Source organism: Hordeum vulgare, chromosome 2H (genome assembly GCF_904849725.1).
Source record: "Hordeum vulgare subsp. vulgare chromosome 2H, MorexV3_pseudomolecules_assembly, whole genome shotgun sequence".
Classification (NCBI taxonomy): domain Eukaryota; kingdom Viridiplantae; phylum Streptophyta; class Magnoliopsida; order Poales; family Poaceae; genus Hordeum; species Hordeum vulgare.
Window position 1 is genome coordinate 94258679 of NC_058519.1, and position 19851 is coordinate 94278529.

The window sequence follows — 19851 nt, forward strand, 5'->3', positions numbered from 1 at the left end:
CCATTGCAAACTCTCCACATGCTTATAGCCAAAGTAAAGCCTTTACCGCGCATATCGTAGATGCTATGATGAAATCTCTTCAAGAAAAGATCGAACTAGAAGTCTCTATACCTAGAAAACTTCATGATGAGTGGGAACCTACTATCAAAATCAAAATCAAAAACTATGAGTGCAATGCTTTGTGTGATTTGGGTGCTAGTGTTTCCGCGATTCCAAAGTATTTATGTGATATTCTTGGTTTTCATGAGATTGAAGAGTGTTCTCTTAATTTGCATCTTGCGGATTCTACTGTCAAGAAACCCATGGGGAGGATCGATGATGTTCTTATTGTTGCAAATAAGAACTATGTACCCGTGGATTTCATTGTACTTGACATAGATTGCAATCCTTCATGTCCCATTATTCTAAGTAGACCTTTCCTAAGGACTATTGGTTCTATCATCGATATGAAGGAAGGGAATATTAGATTTCAATTTCCTAAGAAGGGCATGGATCACTTTCCTAGAAAGAAAATAATATTGCCTTATGAATCTATGATGAGGGCTACCTATGGTTTGAGCACCAAAGATGACTATACGTGATTTCATCACCTTTCGCCTAGCTAAGGGCGTTAAAAAAAAGCGCTTGATGGGAGGCGACCCAACGAATCTATCCTTTTTCTTTCTGTTTTGTGTTTTCCACACTTTCATAATTCTGTTATGATTGTGTTTTTGTGTTTCTTTTTTGCGTTTGTGCCAAGCAAAACCGTTATGATTAGTCTTGGGGATGATCGTTTGGTCATGCTGGAAAAGACAGAAACTTTCTACTCACGAAAAGAATTTTCATTTTTTTTCTGTATGAGCTTTTGAGTTGATTCTTTTTGTTGCTGATTGCTACGCAAATTCTTCAGACTGTCGTAATTTTGCAGAATTTTTGAATTACCAGAGTTATACGAAATATACAGATTGCTACAGACTGGTCTGCTGTTAACAGATTCTGTTTTTGTTGTGTTGGTTGCTTATTTTGATGAAACTATGGATAGTATAGGGGGGTATTAGCCATGGAAGATTGAAAGTACAGTAACCCAACATCAGCACAAGTAGAATTTAAGTTTGATACAGTACCTAAGGAAGTGGTGGTTTGCTTTCTTGTACTAATGTTATCACGAGTTTCTGTTTAAGTTTCGTGTTGTGAAGTTTTCAAGTTTTAGGTGAAGTTCTTATGGACAAAGAGATAAAGAGTGGCAAGAGCTCACGATTGGGGATGCCCAAGGCACCCCAAGAGATTCAAGGATGTAGTAAAAGCCTAAGCTTGGGGATGCCCCGGGAAGGCATCCCCTCTCTCGTCTTCAATCCATCGGTAACGTTACTTGGGACTATATTTTTATTCACCACATGTTATGTGTTTTTGCTTGGAGCTCTTGTATCGTAGGAGTCTTTTATTTTTGTTGTGTCACAATCATCCTTGCTTCACACCTAGAGAGATATACATGCACACACCGTGATTTTGTCGAGCTTCACTTATATCTTTTGGTAGACAATTCAGCTCACATGTGCTTCACTTATATCTTTTGAGCTAGATACTTTTGCTCTGTGTGCTTCACTTATATATTTTAGAGCACAGCGTTGCGTGGCTTGGTAGTTGATCTATGATTTGAAAGTAGTCCCAAAAGGGGTAGTTATCCAAAGGGATACGAAAACATCCACCTTCATGTGCATTGAATAGTTATAGAAGTTTGATTCATCTCAATTAGTTTTGAGTTGTGGTTATGGTAATATTGAAGTCATGCTAGTAAGGTGTTGTGGATCTAGAAATACTTGTGTTGAAGTTAGTGATTCCCGTACCATGCACGTATGGTGAACCGCTATGTGATGAAATCTGAGCATGATTAGTATATTGATTGTCATCCTTTGCGTGGCGGGCGGGATCGCGCGATGGTTTATACCTACCAACCCTTCCCCTAGGAGTATGCGTTGAATGCTTTGTTTCGATTACTAATAAAACTTTTGCAACAAGTATATGAGTTCTTCATGGCTAATGTTGAGTCCATGGTTTAGATGCACTTTCACCTTCCACCATCATTATCTTCTTAGTGTCGTACAACTTTTGCCGGTACACAAAACCCACCATTAGCCTCCCTCAAAACAGCCACCATACCTACCTACTATGGCTTTTTCAAAGTCATTCCGAGATATATTTCCATGCAACTACCACCATGACATGTGCCACCACGTCTACATTGCCATTGCATGATCGTAAGATAGCTAGCATGATGTTTCCATTGATGTCTATGCCATGCTAGATCATTGCCACGGTATACTACCGAAGGCATTTCAGATAGAGTCATCATTGCTCTAAGTTTTGAGTTGAAAGTGTGATGATCATCATTAATGGAGCATTGTCCCATGTGAGGAAATAAAAGAGGCCAAAGAAGCCCACAAAAAGAAAGGCCAAAGAGCCCACCAAATAAAAAAATGAGAGAAAAAGAGAGAAGGGACAATGCTACCACTTTTTCCACACTTGTGCATATTAAGCACCATGATCTTCATGATTGAGAGTCTCTCGTTTTGTCACCACCATATAGCTAGTGGGAAATATTCATTATATAACTTGGCTTGTATATTCCAATGATAGGCTTCCTCAAAATTTCCTTAGGTGTTCGTGAGCTAGCAAGTTGGATGCACACCCACTAGTTTTCTTTAAGAGCTTTCACATACTCGCAGCTCTAGTGCATCATTTGTATGGCAATCCCTCCTCATTCACATTGATATCTATTGATGAGCATCTCCACAGCTCATTGATATGCCTAGTTAATGTGACTATCTTCTCCTTTTTTGTCTTGCAACCTCCACTACATTCCACACCATCTATAGTGCTATAACCATGGCTCACGCTCATGTATTGCGTGAGAGTTGAAAAGGTTTGAGAAAGTAAAGGTGTGAAACAATTACTTGGCCAATACCGGGGTTGTGCATGATTTAAATTCGTTGTGCAAGGATGATAGAGCATAGCCAAACTATATGCTTTTGTAGGGATAACTTTCTTTTGGCCTTGTTATTTTGAAAGTTCATGATTACTTCGCTACTTTGCTTGAATTATTATTGTTTCCACGTCAATAGCAAACTATTGTTTTCAATCTAATGGATCTGAACATTCACGTCACATAAGAGGAATTACAAAGGACACCTATGCTAGGTAGCATGAAAGCATCAAAAATTCATTCTTATCACTTCCCTACTTTAGGACGAGCAGGAGTTAAGCTTGGGGATGCTTGATACGTGTCAAACGTATCTATAATTTTTGATGGTTTCACGCTGTTATCTTGTCTTCTTTGGTTGTTTTATGTACCTTTTATATCTTTTTGGGACTAACTTATTAATTCAGTGCCAAGTGTCAGTTCCTGTTTTTCTGTGTTTTTGACTCTTTTCAGATTTGATTTTGGAACAGAGTCCAAACAGAAGAAAAACCCCGAAATGATTTTTTCCCGAACCGAAGAAGACCAGGGGCTTTTGGGCCAAGCCAGGTAGGCTCCAGGGAGCCCACAAGCCCCCACTCTGTCACCAGGGGGAGGCGGCGGCGGGCAGGCTTGTGGCCTCCCTGGCCGCCCCCTGACCTAGGTCTTTGGCCTATAAATTCCCAAATATTCCGCAAAAAATCAGGGGAGCCTCTAAAATACATTTTCGCCGCTGCAAGCTTCTGTTTCCGCGAGATCTCATCTGGAGACCCTTCCGAGCGCCCTGCCGGAGGGGACTTTGGAGTTGGAGGGCTTCTTCATCATCATCATCACCCCTCCAATGACTCGTGAGTAGTTCACTTCAGACCTACGGGTCCGTAGTTAATAGCTAGATGGCTTCTTCTCTCTCTTGGATCTTCAATACAAAGTTCTCCATGATATTCATGGAGATCTATCCGATGTAATCTTCTTTGGCGGTGTGTTTGTCGAGATCCGATGAATTGTTGATTTGTGATCAGATTATCTATGACATATATTTGAGTCTTTGTTGATTTCTTATATGCATGATTTGATATCCTTGTAAGTCTCTCCGAGTCTTGGGTTTTGTTTGGACAAATAGATCTTTGATTCTTGCAATGGGAGAAGTTCTTGGTTTTGGGTTCTACCATGTGGTGACCTTTCCCAGTGACAGTAGGGGCAGCAAGGCACACATCAAGTAGTTGCCATCAAGGGTAAAAAGATGGGGTTTTTATCATTGGTTTGAGATTATCCCTCTACATCATGTCATCTTGCTTAAGGCGTTACTCTGTTCTTATGGACTTAATACACTAGATGCATGCTGGATAACGGTCGACGTGTGGAGTAATAGTAGTAGATGCAGAAAGTATCGGTCTACTTGTTTTCGATGTGATGCCTATAGATATAATCATTGCATAGATATCGTCACGAATTTGTGCGGTTCTATCAATTGCTCGACAGTAATTTGTTCACCCACCGTCTACTTGCTTTCATGAGAGAAGCCACTAGTAAACACTACGGCCCCCGGGTCTATTCACATCCATCATTTAAACCTCCGCTTTTACTTTGCTGTGTTACTTTGTTGCTTTCAGTTCTCACTTGGCAAATAATCTATAAGGGCTTGACAACCCCTTCATAGCGTTGGGTGCAAGCTTTTGTGTTTGTGCAGGATCTTGAGATACTCCTCCGCCGGATTGATACCTTGGTTCTCAAACTGAGGGAAATACTTACCGTCGCTGTGCTACATCACCCTTTCCGCTTCAAGGGAACACCAACGCAAGGCTCCAAGGCCACGGGGAAAATCCTTTGCATACTTGCCTAGGAAGTCCCTTAAGGCGTAGCCGCAGCTGAAGGATTCGTGGTGCCGTCGACACACCTTTTTCTGGCGCCATTGGAAGGACTTTTGTGCATTAGCTCAGCTAACATCAGAGCGCGGAGGGCAAGTGGTCCACGAACCCTCTGTGCTTAGGAGATAGACCGGCGGGCTGGCCTCTCTGTTGAGTCTTAGGTGGGGATGCGACGTGTCGATATTCCGAGATCGGGCAGGACCGAGAAAAGTGTGTCCGGCCAGAGTGTTATCGAGTGTGTCGGGGAATATGTTGTGCACCCCTGCAGGGAAGAACTTATCTATTCGAATAGCCGTGTCCACGGTTACAGGACGACTTGGAGTTGTGCCCTGATCTTATACAACTACAATTGTTACTTAACTGGATTTAGTTGCCCGGGGATCGCTTCCTCGTAGGGAGCCGAGGGAGGATCTCTGGGCATGACCTCACTTTAATATTGCTCCAACAATATGACTATTAATTGTATTACACATGTTCTACTCTCCTCTATTGCTGCAAGACCCTGAAGATGCTAGTCTTCGATAGGACTAGGCCTTCTCTCTCTATTCTCGCATTGCTGCAGTCAGTCCTCATATAATCCCCCTTCTTTGATACATGATGCATACTTAGCTTAGTTCTGATGTACGTCTTGCGAGTACTTTGGATGAGTACTCACTGTTGCTTTGATCCCCCTTTGTCCCCTTGATCCGTTGCTGCGACCAGATGATGGAGCCGAGGAGTGGAGTTTCCTGCCAATGTCTGCCATCCCGATGGTGTCTTCTTCGTGGAGGCCGCTGAAGAATAGGAGTAGTTAGGAGGTTCCCTGGAAGGAGGCCTCGCCTCGTTCGATCATTGTATCTTTTGTGCTGGCCTTCTCTAAGGCACCCCATGTTTTCTGTCTGTACTCAGATACTGTTGCTTCCGCTGACTCGTGTGTTTATCGAGCTTTTGTATTCTAGCCCTCGAGGCCCCTGGCTTGTAATATGAAGCTTGTATTATTTTATTTGTGTCTAGAGTTGTGTTGTGATATCTTCCCGTGAGTCCTTGAGTTTGATCGTACGCATTTGCGTGTATGATTAGCGTACGATTAAATCGAGGGCGTCACAAGTTCGTATCGAAGCCGACTGCCTGTAGGTAGCCCCCTTTCCATCTCCTTGGCCGAAGTTGAGTCTAGTGTTTGAAAAACTTTACTAACACTGATGTTGTGGCTTACGGGCCCACTTCTGAATCGGGTGGTATTAGTATCTTTTACTCCTTTCCTATACTCTGGGCTCTACTCTCTCTTCTCTTTTGGGATAAATATTTTTGCGAACTCTAACATTAGGTTCTCGTAAATACTTCCTCCCGGAGAGCTCTGTATTCCAGACGATGGCTTTATCCGTCAGAAGAACTGCAGTTACTCCTCGATGTTCTCTCGAGAACTTGTGCTTATTGCTTCCACAATTTCCCTCCCTCCGTCAACCCTTATGGATGACTGCATACAAATGTCATTCATATTTTCTTCCCAAATGCTCTTGTTTTTACGAGATGCAACGAATTATCTTATCGAGGATTCGTCCATCGTCAGTTGTCATGGGTTCCGAAAGTTCTTCGAATTGCTATTCGATTTTTCGGGATCCCCGGTAGCCTATTGCTTTTGTCCTTTCTCACCTGCTTGTGTTATGGTTAAATCCATATGTCTAGCCGCATTCATTAAATTCCTTTGTGAATTTCCTATGATCTCATTGATTCTACCTTTGTGTGAATACACACAATCATATGTTGATACTCATAAATTAATTTCCGGCTTAGACGTCCTTTCAAACAGAGCTGCTCCTCGACAAATCAACTTTGGTTGGTTTTCCATCTAAGTCCATTCAACTTACTGGTTTTTGACCAGAGCATCTGTTTATGATACACCAATATGGAAATCTTAATTCCTTTGGTAATTAAGTATCGATATATTTCAGATGTTCTATAACCCGATGTATTGCATGCTATCTCCCTATGATTGAGCACCGATACTCACATCAGATCATTTGTGGACTGCCAAACTCATTCTGAGTTATTATCCGACGGCATCCTTTGCTTTCGAAAATTCTTATGATTGTTCCCCTGATACATAATGCCATTGGTAAATTGTGTCTTATCCCTCTGATAAATTGTATCCTATGCTTTTGTCGGCCATACTATGTTGTCAAGCATGTGTTAATTACTCTTGCAGTTTGCGGTATATGTTCCTAAGATGCCCCGATGGGTTGAACCTATGCCTTCCTAAATCATTATGACTCAAAAAGTTTTCATGAGTCTTTCTCTTCTGGTGTCTTTCCCAGATAATCTTTCCAAGCTGCAACCTGATCAAAGGCGAGGAGTAAATGTCAGGTGATGCATTGTTGAAGTGGGAGTCGACCTTGAACTTTGTGTTCATGCCCATGGAAACGACGTTGATCCTATCATAGAAACTTCTCGTATCGATAATAATTCAATTTGTGGTTTAAATCTGGCATATGTGATCTTGTCCTTTGCAATAGTGGTTCCGACCATGTTGTCCTACCTTGATTTCATTCTCAGACGAGTTAAAGTACTTGTCTTCTTCAGATCAATACATCGGTCCAAACCTTAATGTTGATCTACCTCCGAGTATTATTCCTTGTAGCTCGAGGACATCACGGAGCTATATAACTTCTTGTGAGCTCCTCATCAACTATGATATTTTCATTAATTCCAGTTTCCTCGTGTTTGAGATGTTGGACACGCGAGTACATCGATAACTGGATCGGGTACGCATTGCGATTCAACAACTTTTAGTAATCTCCCTTGTTTACGAGTTTGTACTCGATCATGTCATTCCAAGCTGTTAAGCTACATCATCGTCATGTTGGAGCTCGACCATGCTATCTATACCTTTCATCCCTGGAACACAATTCCAACTGTGTGTTAAGCTTGCATCGAGTTTTCCACATCTTGTTGGTTGTTCTGAAAGGCAATCTCAATTCTAAGCTAGCAGCCTTATCTGTGATTCCGACAAACTCTTGCTTCATCATTCCCTTGCTTGATGTCGTTGCTGAATGATTACATCTTCGTGGAGCTACTCGACAAAGGTGTCGTGATCATCATCAGCATTCTGAGCTCTTGCAGGGTATCAATCGAATGCATGATGAGAAATACCATCCTTGCACCCTTGATGGTTTGTATTATCATCGACATCTTTGTTTGCCTTCCCTCCAACACAAACGTGTTCATGTTTTGTGTTGTCCTTTGTGTTTCTCACTATCCAGCTTATGTTATCTTCTACCTGGGAGTATTACTATCTTTTCTATCAAGAATGTTGTGAGCGTCATTACACCTCTTAAGAACTCTTTATATAGTGATACTTCTCGCCATCACCGTTCATTCTTGGTCCCCGTGTTGTTTCTAACTGGAATACCGACAAGTGGACTCTGAGGTGGGATTCCAATACTTCTGGCAACCCTGTTGCCTTGAGATTAATAACTGATTGTTTCATTCTTGGTGTGTTGGGTGTTGACTCATCATTTTAGCATTGGTCGTGCTACTCATTCAATATTTCCGAGTGCACTCTTTTACCAATGTTTAATTGTTTTTATTCCCTCGAGCATACGACATTATACCATTTGGTTTGACAAATGCTATCTCCTTGATATTATAAATTTTGGGAATTCATCCCTATCAATCTTATGGGATTGTTGTTGAGCCCATCAGCCAGACCCTCAACTTCTCCATGGTTCGTGATGAAGCTTTTGAAAGCACTATCTTTGTGCCTAGCTCATGAAGGATATGTTTGATATAAGAAGTGTTTTCCCAAGGTTCACATGCAATCCCGTCGTCGTGAATATATGAAAGTTTTGTTCTGCTTTCTCTGGGATCATACCAAATCATTCACGCATGTGCGAAGTGTTATATGTTTTGAAGATTTGTTATCTTCACTTCATATAACTTCTCTTAGCATGCCAAGCCATTGACTCATTTGATCAAGGGAAAAGAAGTTCCTTCATAAGAGCTAATCCAGACTTTCACATGGAACCTTGTTATCCTCGATGATGGTCCCCAAATGAGAACTCAGTTGCATTTTGACGTAAGAATTCCACGTGGGCACGAATGTCTTGACATGGTGTTCACGTGTCTTACAATCGAACTCATGAATTCAAGAATTGCTTGTGTAGTTCATATCCTGAGAATCCTGCATCATCATCTTTTCTTCTCAGGTATCTTGAGTCTGAGGTGTCCCGACACCAATTAGACTTGAATCTCGGGCAGATGTGATGATTGTAGCATTTCCCAATAATTATAAAATTGGTTTTATGTAACCCGGTACGGTGATGTCTTGCCTTGCACACCGGGCTGAAGGACCTATTGTTATAAATTCTTCCATACGTAAGGTTTGCCATTCTACCACGCTGAAAATATATGACTAATTTCATAAGTTGTTCCTCATGAATCCTCTTTTTGTACCCATTGGTTCGTCCCTTACCTGATGACCATGTTGATGCTACCTCGAAGTACGGATGTGGTACTTCAATTGTCAACGGGAACATTGGAAGCGCAATGCTAAATTGTTCCTGATCAATTATCCAAACCATATGGTATGGGTAAACATCATGATTCTTCTTGCCTCTTTATCAAAATGGTTATGTACTTCATGACCTATCATGTATACCATACTCTATGTTTTCCTTAGGAATGGTATACTTTAAATTCTTGTGTGTATGAACACATTCTCGTTCCCATTGGTTTGTTTGACCTTTCTTGTGGCATAACTTATCTAAGTAGTGTTAATTCCCTGCTTAGGTCAAAATCTCGATATACAACTCTATCAGCAAGACTGTGTTACTATTGTGGATAACATTCCGGTAGCCGCCGGTGGACGAGAACTTTGCCTATTGGTCCGCCTCGTTTTAGCGAGCAGGAAAATGGTTCTATCCGTCCCTCGCTCGTGGTACCGATGTGGTTACCAACATAACTACCAGGTTATCCTCTCACATGTCTTGCTATCAATACCGTACAAGATGTCATCCCTCTGGCTACTCTCGGCCCACATGGTGGACCCATAACCCACAGTTCCACAGGATCGAAATATGACTCTCCTGTATATCTTTGACTCCAAAGTATCCTTTACACTTGGCTTCATACGAAGTTCTCGAGCCACCGTTCAATGGACCGATCACTCTTCGGTCCGGATAGTTATCCAACATGTTGAAGATCAAATATGTGTTGTTCTTGAGAATCTGAAGGTCGCTCAGTCTCGTCAGAAGAGTGAGTATGACCGTCATCATCAAGATATGGTATATCAACCTCGCGAGAAGGCTTATCTTCGTTTCACACCAATGAGAGGTGCACATCATTTTGGGATCAAGGGCAAGTTAACTCCTTGCTATATTGGTCCTTTCACTGTTCCCGAAAGGCGTGGAAAAGTGGCTTATCGATTGGAACTGTCGGCGAACCTTTCTCAGGTTCACGACGCCTTCCATTTGTCTCAGCTCCGCCGCTTCTTCAAGGATCCTATTCGAGCAATGGGTCATCATATGCTTAAGCTGCAACAAGACCTCTCTTATAAAGAGCATCCGGTCCGCATTCTCGACCAAGCTGAGCGTCAGACTCCTCGCAAAGTCACCAAGTTCCTTAAAGTGTAGTGGTCAAATCTTTGTGAAGATAAGGCCACTTGGGAACACGAGGGTCATCTTCGTGATGGATACCCCGAGCTCTTTACTTCTACCTCTTAATTCTCGGGACGAGAATTCTTGTTAGTAGGGAGAGTTGTGAAGCCCCGGTAAATTAAGCTACAGTAAACCTATGTTAATGGTGTCACGTCACCAGAATTACTATTGGTAGTCTCACGTAGTTTCAAACCGATCCAAATTCAATTTTTAAAATAAAATCAAAACAAGAAAAGTTTTCAAATGTTAAATTAAAAATGTCAGATAAGTTCCAAATATTCCTTAATTATTTATAGATTTTAAATGGGCATTTTTGAAATTAGTTAGAACCCCTATATATTTAAAATAGAAACAGTTAAAAAAAGAAAGGAAAAAAAGAAGCAAATCCCCCCGACCCAACTGGGCCACCGGCCTAGCAGGACGGCCCACCTCAACCGCCAGCCTTGGGCGCTGCAAACCCTAGCGCCGACTCCCCCTGGTCCCTCCGCCGCTGCCAGCAACGAGGAACCGTGCGGTTCCGTCCCCCCTCGTCACCTACCCCCCTCGTCAGGGCACCCACGACCCAGCTCCCCTCCTGTTCCCCACGCCGCTCGCCCCCCCCCCCCCCCTCCCACCTCTGTGCCTTGATCTCCCTCCCTCTCTTCCCACGAGGCTCTGCCTCCCCTCGCGAACGCCACCCCTCCTCCCAGATCCGCTCACCCCACCGCTCTTCCCCATGTCACCGACGCCCCTTCTCTCCCCGTTACCCGTGGAACCCCTCTCCCCCCAGATCCCATCCACGCGAGCGTCGCCGGCCCTCCCCTCCCGTCGGCCCTCGCCGTCCCGCTAGGCGCCCCTGATCACCCCGTCGCTCCTCTCCCCTTCCTGGCGCTCGCCCCGGCGCCTCCCTCGCAGCCGGCGCCCTACCTCGCCTCCTCCACCCCGCGCCAGAGCCCCACCTCGCACTCACGCACCTCCCCACCATGCCTCCCCCGTCCCAGCGCCCCCCCCCCCCCCCCCGGCGACCCTGCCTCCTCCCTCGTCTCTACACAACACCGCCCCTGCCTCCCGCACCGGCGACCCTCCCCTACCACGGTGACCCCCACCGACCACGGCGCACCCCCTACCGGAGCTCCCCACCGGGGCCCTCGGCCGGGGCCCCTCCGGCCACGGCGGCCCTTCGCCGCGCCGCCCCGTCGTCGGAACCGCGCCACCGCCACCGCCACCACCTCGGGCTCCTCCTCGCCGTCTCCTCCGCCCCTCCCGGAGAACTCCGGCTTCACCGGGCCTTCCCGTCATATCCGGTGAGCCCTTTTTGGGCTCCTCCCACCATCTTCTTCCTTGCACCGTCACGGTTCTGTTCCGGCAATCGTCGCTCCATTCCGACGTTGTTAGGATCGTGTAGGTGTAGGTGGAGATGTCCCTTTTATCTCTGTTGAGAGATGAGCACAAAGTTAGAGAGTTAGCACAAAGATGTTTGTTAGAGAATAAAAAAGAAAATGTATGTATTAGATGTCGTATGTATTTGGTATGTATGTATTGGGTATGTATTCATGTTGATAGAGAAAAGAAAAAGAAAAAGGAAAATATATATGTGTTTTAAAATAAATAAATAAATAAATAGATGTATTAATTAATTAGTTAGTTAATTAATTAAATAGATATATAAGATAATATGTTAATTAGGATAAATATTTAACCTAATAGAGAATGACATGTGGGTCCCCCACTAAATTAATCTGCTTAATTAATATTTAAACTTAACTAATAAATTGTTTCTATGACGCACGGGACCCACTGGTCAGTTGACCAGTCAACTGCTGATATGAGCATGACATCATGTTGATGTCATAATTGCATTTAATAAAATTAATTAAATCTGTTTTTAATTCCTAAATATTGAATAAAACTTAAAAAATTAATATAAAATAATTTGTAAGTCAGATCAAAATAATTTCACGGTCCATTCGTCTGTCACGCGTGCCTAGCATAACAAACATGGAACTTCTCCATCGTTTTTAGTCTAACCGGTAGTAGCCCGAGACCCGGGAAATATCATTTGATATTCTTCCGACCCGTCTATGACAGATATTACTGCTTTAGCTCATGCTTAGTCTGCATATTGCCATGTCATGCTTAGTGTTGCACCTGTTGCTATTATTTATTGTTTCTTCCCCCTCTTCTTACCGGTAGACCCCAAGACTGACGCTGCTACCGGGTACATCTACGACTGTGCCGACCAGCCTTTTGCCGCAGAGCAGCAAGGCAAGAAAACCCCCTTGATCATCCCTATATCGCCTATGACTTTCTCCCTCATGCTTGCATTAGTATATTGGTACTGTTGTACTGCTTTAGCTCATGCTTGCCTATTTTTTATGAACTGCTACTTTTAGTACCTGTACCTTTTAAATCTTCTTAGTATAGGTGGAGAAGTCATCCCTTCTGACCCCGTAGTCCAGTTGCCCCGCTTTGTTTTCAAATCTCGATCCCTGATCAACGAGCCAGTCCCAACACAACACATACACCCCCTTAGTTGTACGACGCTACAGAGATAATATCGGGTACCGAGGGTGAGTCCTCTCTAAGTACTCCTGATGATATCTCTGTAGTACCGCTAGTCGGTCGTGGTTATCGAGGGTGATTCCTCTTTCACCATTCCTGGTGATGCCTCTGTCGTGCAACCCCTCAAGTGTGGGACCCCCGAGGGTGATTCCTCTAAGTCCACCTTGATGGATACATCGTTCGGAATCCAACGAGGGTGATACCTCGGATTCCCCCCGATGTTACAACCACATAGTTACTCGACCATGTTACTCGGATCATTGGAGATTAGTTGTTAGACGGGTGGATTCCCGCGAGATTGTGTCGATGGCCTAATTAAAATGATAATGGATTTGCTTATTTGATCTGGGTTGGTCGGAAGGCCTTATTACACACTAACCGTGTGCGTGGGAAGAATTATGGGTACTCGACGTCGCGGTATCAGTCGAAGCTTTTCAGATGCCAACAATGGAGCGGTGCGCGCCCGAGTGGTCCGGAGATGCATCGGGCTTGTAATTAAGGAATGCTAGGACTGACCTCGACCGCCCACGCAACGTGCAGGAGCACGGAGGGCAAGTGGGGCAACGAACCGTTTGTGCTTAGGAGTTAGACCGACGGGCTGGCCTCTCTGTTGAGTCTTAGGTGGGGCTGCGGTGTGTCGATATTCTGAGGCGGGGCAGGACCCAGAAAAATGTGTCCGGCCAGAGTGTTATCGAGCGCGTCGGGGAATATGTTGTGCACCCCTGCAGGGAAGAACTTATCTATTCGAATAGCCGTGTCCACGGTTACAGGACGACTTGGAGTTGTGCCCTGATCTTATACAACTACAATTGTTACTTAACTCGATTTAGTTGTCCCGGGATCGCTTCCTCGCAGGGAGTCGAGGGAGGATCTCTGGGCATGACCTCACTTTAATATTGCTCCAACAATATGACTATTAATTGTGTTACACCTGTTCTACTCTCCTCTATTGCTGCAAGACCCTGAAGATGCTAGTCTTTGATAGGACTAGGCCTTCTCTCTCTATTCTCGCATTGATGCAGTAAGTCCTCATATTAGCCCCCTTCTTTGATATATGATGCATACCTAGCTTAGTTCTGATGTAAGTGTTGCGAGTACTTTGGATGAGTACTCACCATTGCTTTGCTCCCCCTTTGTCCCCTTAATCTGTTGTTGCGACCAAATGATGGAGCCGAGGAGTGGAGTTTCCTGCCGATGTCTGCCATCCTGATGGTGTCTTCTTCGTGGAGGCCGCTGAAGAATAGGAGTAGTTAGGAGGTTCCCAGGCAGGAGGCCTCGCCTCGTTCGATCGTTGTATCTTTTGTGCTGGCCTTCTCTAAGGCACCCCATGTTTTATGTATGTACTCAGATATTGTTGCTTCCGCTGACTCGTGTGTTTATCGAGCTTTTGTATTCTAGCCCTCGAGGCCCCTGGCTTGTAATATGAAGCTTGTATTATTTATTTGTGTCTAGAGTTGTGTTGTGATATCTTCCCGTGAGTCCTTGAGTTTGATCGTACGCATTTGCGTGTATGATTAAATCGAGGGCTTCACACTTCAGTTACCAACACCAATAATTCAACTATACCAAAACGTCACTGAACCTTAAGTGTGCAGACCCTGCTGGTTCGACAACTATGTAGACATGACGGAGACACTCTCCGGTCAATATCCAATTGCGGGACCTGGACGTCCATATTGGATCTACATATTCTACGAAGATCTTATCGTTTGAACCTCTATGTCAAGGATTCAGATAATCCCGTATGCAGATCCCTTTGTCCTTCGGTATGTTACTTGCCCGAGATTCGATCGTTGGTATCTCTATACCTAGTTCAATCTCGTTACCGCCAAGTCTCTTTACGCGTTCCGTAATACAAGATCCCATGACTAACTTCTTAGTCACATTGCTTGCTAGGCTTATTGTGATGTTGTATTACCGAGTGGGCCCCAAGATGCCTCTTCGTCACACAGAGTGATAAATCCCAATATTGATCCATGCCAACTCAACAGACACCTTTGGAGATACCTGTAGAGCACCTTTATAATCACCCAGTTACGTTGCAATGTTTGATAACACACAATGTATTCCTTCGGTGTCCGGGAGTTGCATGATCTCATGGTCATAGGAACAGATACATTGACATGCAGAAAACATCAGCAATAAACTGACAGGATCATATGCTACGTTCATAGTTTGGGTCTTGTCCATCACATCATTCTCCTAATGACGTGATCCCGTTATCAAGTGACAACACTTGTCTATGGCAAGGAAACCTTGACCATCTTTGATCAACGAGCTAGTCAACTAGGGGCTCACTAGGGACAGTGTTTTGTCTATGTATCCACACATGTATTTGAGTTTCCAATCAATACAATTATAGCATGGATAATAAGCGATTATCATGAACAAAGAAATATAATAATAACTAATTTATTATTGCCTCTAGGACATATTTCCAACAGCTTATTCACTCAAACAGATTGTAACATCCCAAAATTATAAATTTTGGAATGTTAATATAATTATTAGATTGATTGTTTGTTTGTTTGTTTGAGTGATTGAAACTTGAGTGGAATTTGAAACTTCTCAAAAAATGAGAGGGAATAAAATGACTTTCCCAAAATTTTCTATTTTGAATCCCTTTTCAATTTTCAGTATGAATATTTTCAAAACCCTTTGATTAGAAAAAATCAAACGAGAGGAGGAAAATGACCCTCCAAAATCAGAGACTATGTCTTGATTCAAATTTTAAGTATTTGCAATTTATTTGAAATTCAAATTCCTTTTTATTTTAAAGTTATTGCAAAAAAATAATTTTTGTAAAAAAGTATTTTTTTTTTGTTTTAAAAATATGTTCATGTTTTAGAAAATTTTATTCTGAAAATTTTGATATATAATATGCCTATACAAAATGTTCTCTCTTTTTCATTTATACGTTTTTCTTCTTTGTTTTTTAAAAAAAAATTGTTCTTTCGCAAAAAAAAAAAACCAAAGCTCGCCGATGCCAACCAGCCCAAGCATGTGCATGTGCTGTGCGGTGGCCGATTCCTTTGGCCCATGAGGCACCTTTTTACTTCTTTTTTCTAGTTCCCTACATTACGTATATATTTAGTCCCACATCTCCTACCTATGGATCATTAGACCTCCCTTCCACCTATAAGTATAGACCCATAGGAGCATTCAAAAATCATCTATTTCGGGTTAAATCAATCTTTTGGTTTAACTAGATTTATTAAATAAAAATATTTTTTCCATCTCTTCGGCGGGATTTCTGAAAGTCGTCTCCTCATTGGAATTAATTCTTACTCTGCATTCTAAAGGTATTTTTCTTCGTATTTTTTTATACTCTCGTAGTTTATTATTTATAGACTAGTATTCCTACACTATTATACAGTAGAGTAATTAGATATATTATTTAGTCTTCGTATTTACACATTAGTACTAGAATTCTTTTAGACGTACCACTTTTCTTCCGTAAAACAGTTTGGCCCTAATTTTTCAAATAACCATAACTTTTTACTCGTTTATCCGAATTAGATGAAACCAACGCCTAGAGTTTCGTCTTGATCCCACCTATCCGATGAACCTATCATATCAACTTTTTTGAAATTTTGAAATTTCGAAATTTGTTCATATTCATATTCAAACTTCTTTTGATCATATCTTTTTATCCGTAGCTCCGTTTTAGATGAATCCAATTGCGTCGGATTCGTATCAAAGTAATCTTCCCGTTTGTATCATTACTTTTAACTTTTCAACTTATAATTTTGATCAAATCAGATTTATCTATTAGTGCCCAAAAGTGTTCACATCGTTCTAAGCCGATTAAATGTTATATTGAAGTATTTGTATCTTTTGATCCGCTATTTCAAATCTAGTAATTCTTTTTTCTACACGCTCATATTGATCTCCTATATCCATTAGCATCATTAGTTTCGACCTTTGAACCTTATAAATTTGAGCGATTCAAATTTGTATTCGAACATTCATTTGATCTTATCTTGCAAATCGTACCACCTTTTCAATTGATTCCTTTTACCCCTAAACACTCATGTCATATATTTTTGTACGTAACCATCGTACTTCAGTTCAACCTCTCTTGACCTTTTTAATGCAAATTCAATTAATACTTCAATTCGCTATAACTTGCGTTGTAGTGCTCCATTTCAAGAAATTCATTCTACAAATAAATTCTTATGCCTTATACTATTTGTCAAATAACATTCATGTTGTTCTCCCAATATTTTTGATCATCTCCCATAGTGTATGCAAGTCGAACTTATATAGCAATAGTTCATCGTCCATTACCTCTTTTGATCTCATTCTTGCACCTTCACTTTACAACACACTCAGGACCTTTTTATTAAACCTTAGTACGTTGTTATTTTGCACCAAGACATGCTTTGTTCTTATGTTCTCTTGGTTCTTCCTTTTTGGCATGAATGTTTATTGAATGCTATTCATTTACGATAGATTGCTCGGAGTGTGGCGAGTAGAATTATCAGGATTTTGAGAGCGACTATCTTCATCAAGTAATACCAGGCAAGTCACTTTGATCATACTATCACCTATGTTTTATGCATCGTAGTTCTACCATCCTATGCCCAATTGCATGCTCACTAGGTACTTGGAAATTATGGTTACATATTGTAGTATCATGTGGTAGGCACCCAACAACCCCGTTACTAGGCCCGGGACGACAAATTTTATATTGCTATGCTTGAGTAGACGGGATTTCCGTTGAGTGCATAACACGAGTGATGCGAGGTTGATTAAATAATCAAGACCGGTTAAGACAAGATTTTTCAAGACCTCGGACGTAATGCAACTCTGGGTGAAGGATGGTTGATCGGCTCCCTGGAGAACCCAGTGGATGACCCGGGATGCTGGAGACGGACATGACATCCTGCAGAAAGCTTCACCCAGGCTCGAAGAGACGGACGGAGACTTCAAGACTCAAGGCTTACCTGCACAGCCACAAGTCATTATGGGCTCTGGCTTGGTTGGACAACGCGGCGACTCTGGACAAGCGGTGATAGCAGATGTAGAAGAACGGTAGGAATGGATGGGCACCGACAGGGATTCAGAGGGACCCGTTGAAAGACCATGTTTTGATCATCCGGTCTTCAAACACCCTGAAGTGCGAGGACATACTCGGAGGCGATCAAATCTTGTGGGGAACGTGTGCAAAACTCTGCAGAGTATTCAAACCTAATCGATTAGCCGTGTCCACGGTCATGGACAACTTGAGCCAAAGGAACTGAAGTTATCTGGATTTCTCAACACCATTAAAAATATTTGATGAGGGTAATTATTGACAACTCGGGTACGAGAACTGGTTGGCGAAACCATCTCGTTAACAACCAACAATGTAGTAACATTTTGCTTTTAGCCCCTCTTGATGTAGGAGAAAACTTGCTTTTCGCTAAAAACTTATAGCCCCACCTGCCATATATGCATATAGTATAGATGATTACTTTTCACCCCTCTCTTATGTGACTTGCCGGCATATTCAATATGCTGACCTACACGGCTGCAACGTCTTATGTTGCAGATATTTTTCTTCGACGAGTAAGAGTACGATTCAGGGTTACGGTCTACACTCAACTTGCCATTGGTGTTTATTGGGACTCCACTCCCTTGACTGCTTCCGCTGAGATATTTAAGGTATATATCAGTTTTATGCTATTTACATGTGATTGCACTTTGATATATACATTGATGTACTGTGTGTGCCAGCATACTGATCCAAGGATGGCACAGATACACAGAGGCTTGACTCATTTTGAGTCGGGTCGCTACACAGATATGATACCAAAATGTCTAATCGTTGGCATCAATGAATAAAAGAAGGTCTTTCATCTCATCTCATCATCATCACTAATGGTCGAACACGTGATACGTCTCCAACGAATCAATAATTTATGAAGTATTCATGCGATATTTACCTATGTTTATAATAACTTTATATGGTATTGATGCACTTTATATGATTTATTTAGAACTAACCCGGACTAACGTTGTTTTCAACACAATTACCGTGGTGTTTTTTTTCTTCAGAAAATGAAAGTTCTCGAAATCGCCCAAAACTTTTTTATGATTTTTTGTGGAACATATGAGCAACATTAGAGCGAAGAACCACCTGAGGAGGGTTGCCACAGAGGCACAAGCCAACAGGGCACGACCTGGACCTTGGTCGCACCCTAATGACTTGTGGGGCCCACATGGCTCCATTGTGCGTGATTCCAACGCTGAAAAATCCTATAAATCCCAGAAACCCGAGAAATAAAGAGACAACTTACAATCCGCCACCGCAACTCTATGTATCACCAAAAAAACCAATCTGGAGCGATTCTAGTAGCCTGTTAGAGAGGGAAAAGCATCACCGGTGGCCATCTTCATCATCCTAATGGAGGCCATGACGAGGAGGGAGTAGTTCACCCTCGAGGCTGAGGGTATATACCAGCAGCTATGTGTTCAATCTCTCTTTATCTCTCTCTCTCTCTCGTGCTCGTGAGATAAGATGATCTCAAGAACACGGGCTTTGTTAAAATAGTTGGATCATATGATGTATTTCCCTTACCATCTAGTTGTGATGAATTGAGTCTTTTCCTTTAAGATCTTGTCATGTTGGATTGAGCATATTGGTATGACAACACTTGATATATGTTGAGGGATCAACTTGCGGGTTCCGATGACCTTGGGGATCTATGCATAGGGGTTGATTGCACGTTTTCATACCATGTTCTCCGATAGAAATCTTGGAGTGCTCCTTGCACATTCTTTGTGTTGGATTGAATATGATAGCTCTAAAATTGTTTGATGCATGTCGCATAATTTACCCATGAATACTTGAGGTGACATTGGAGTATCCAGGTGACATTAGGGTCGATTGATATGT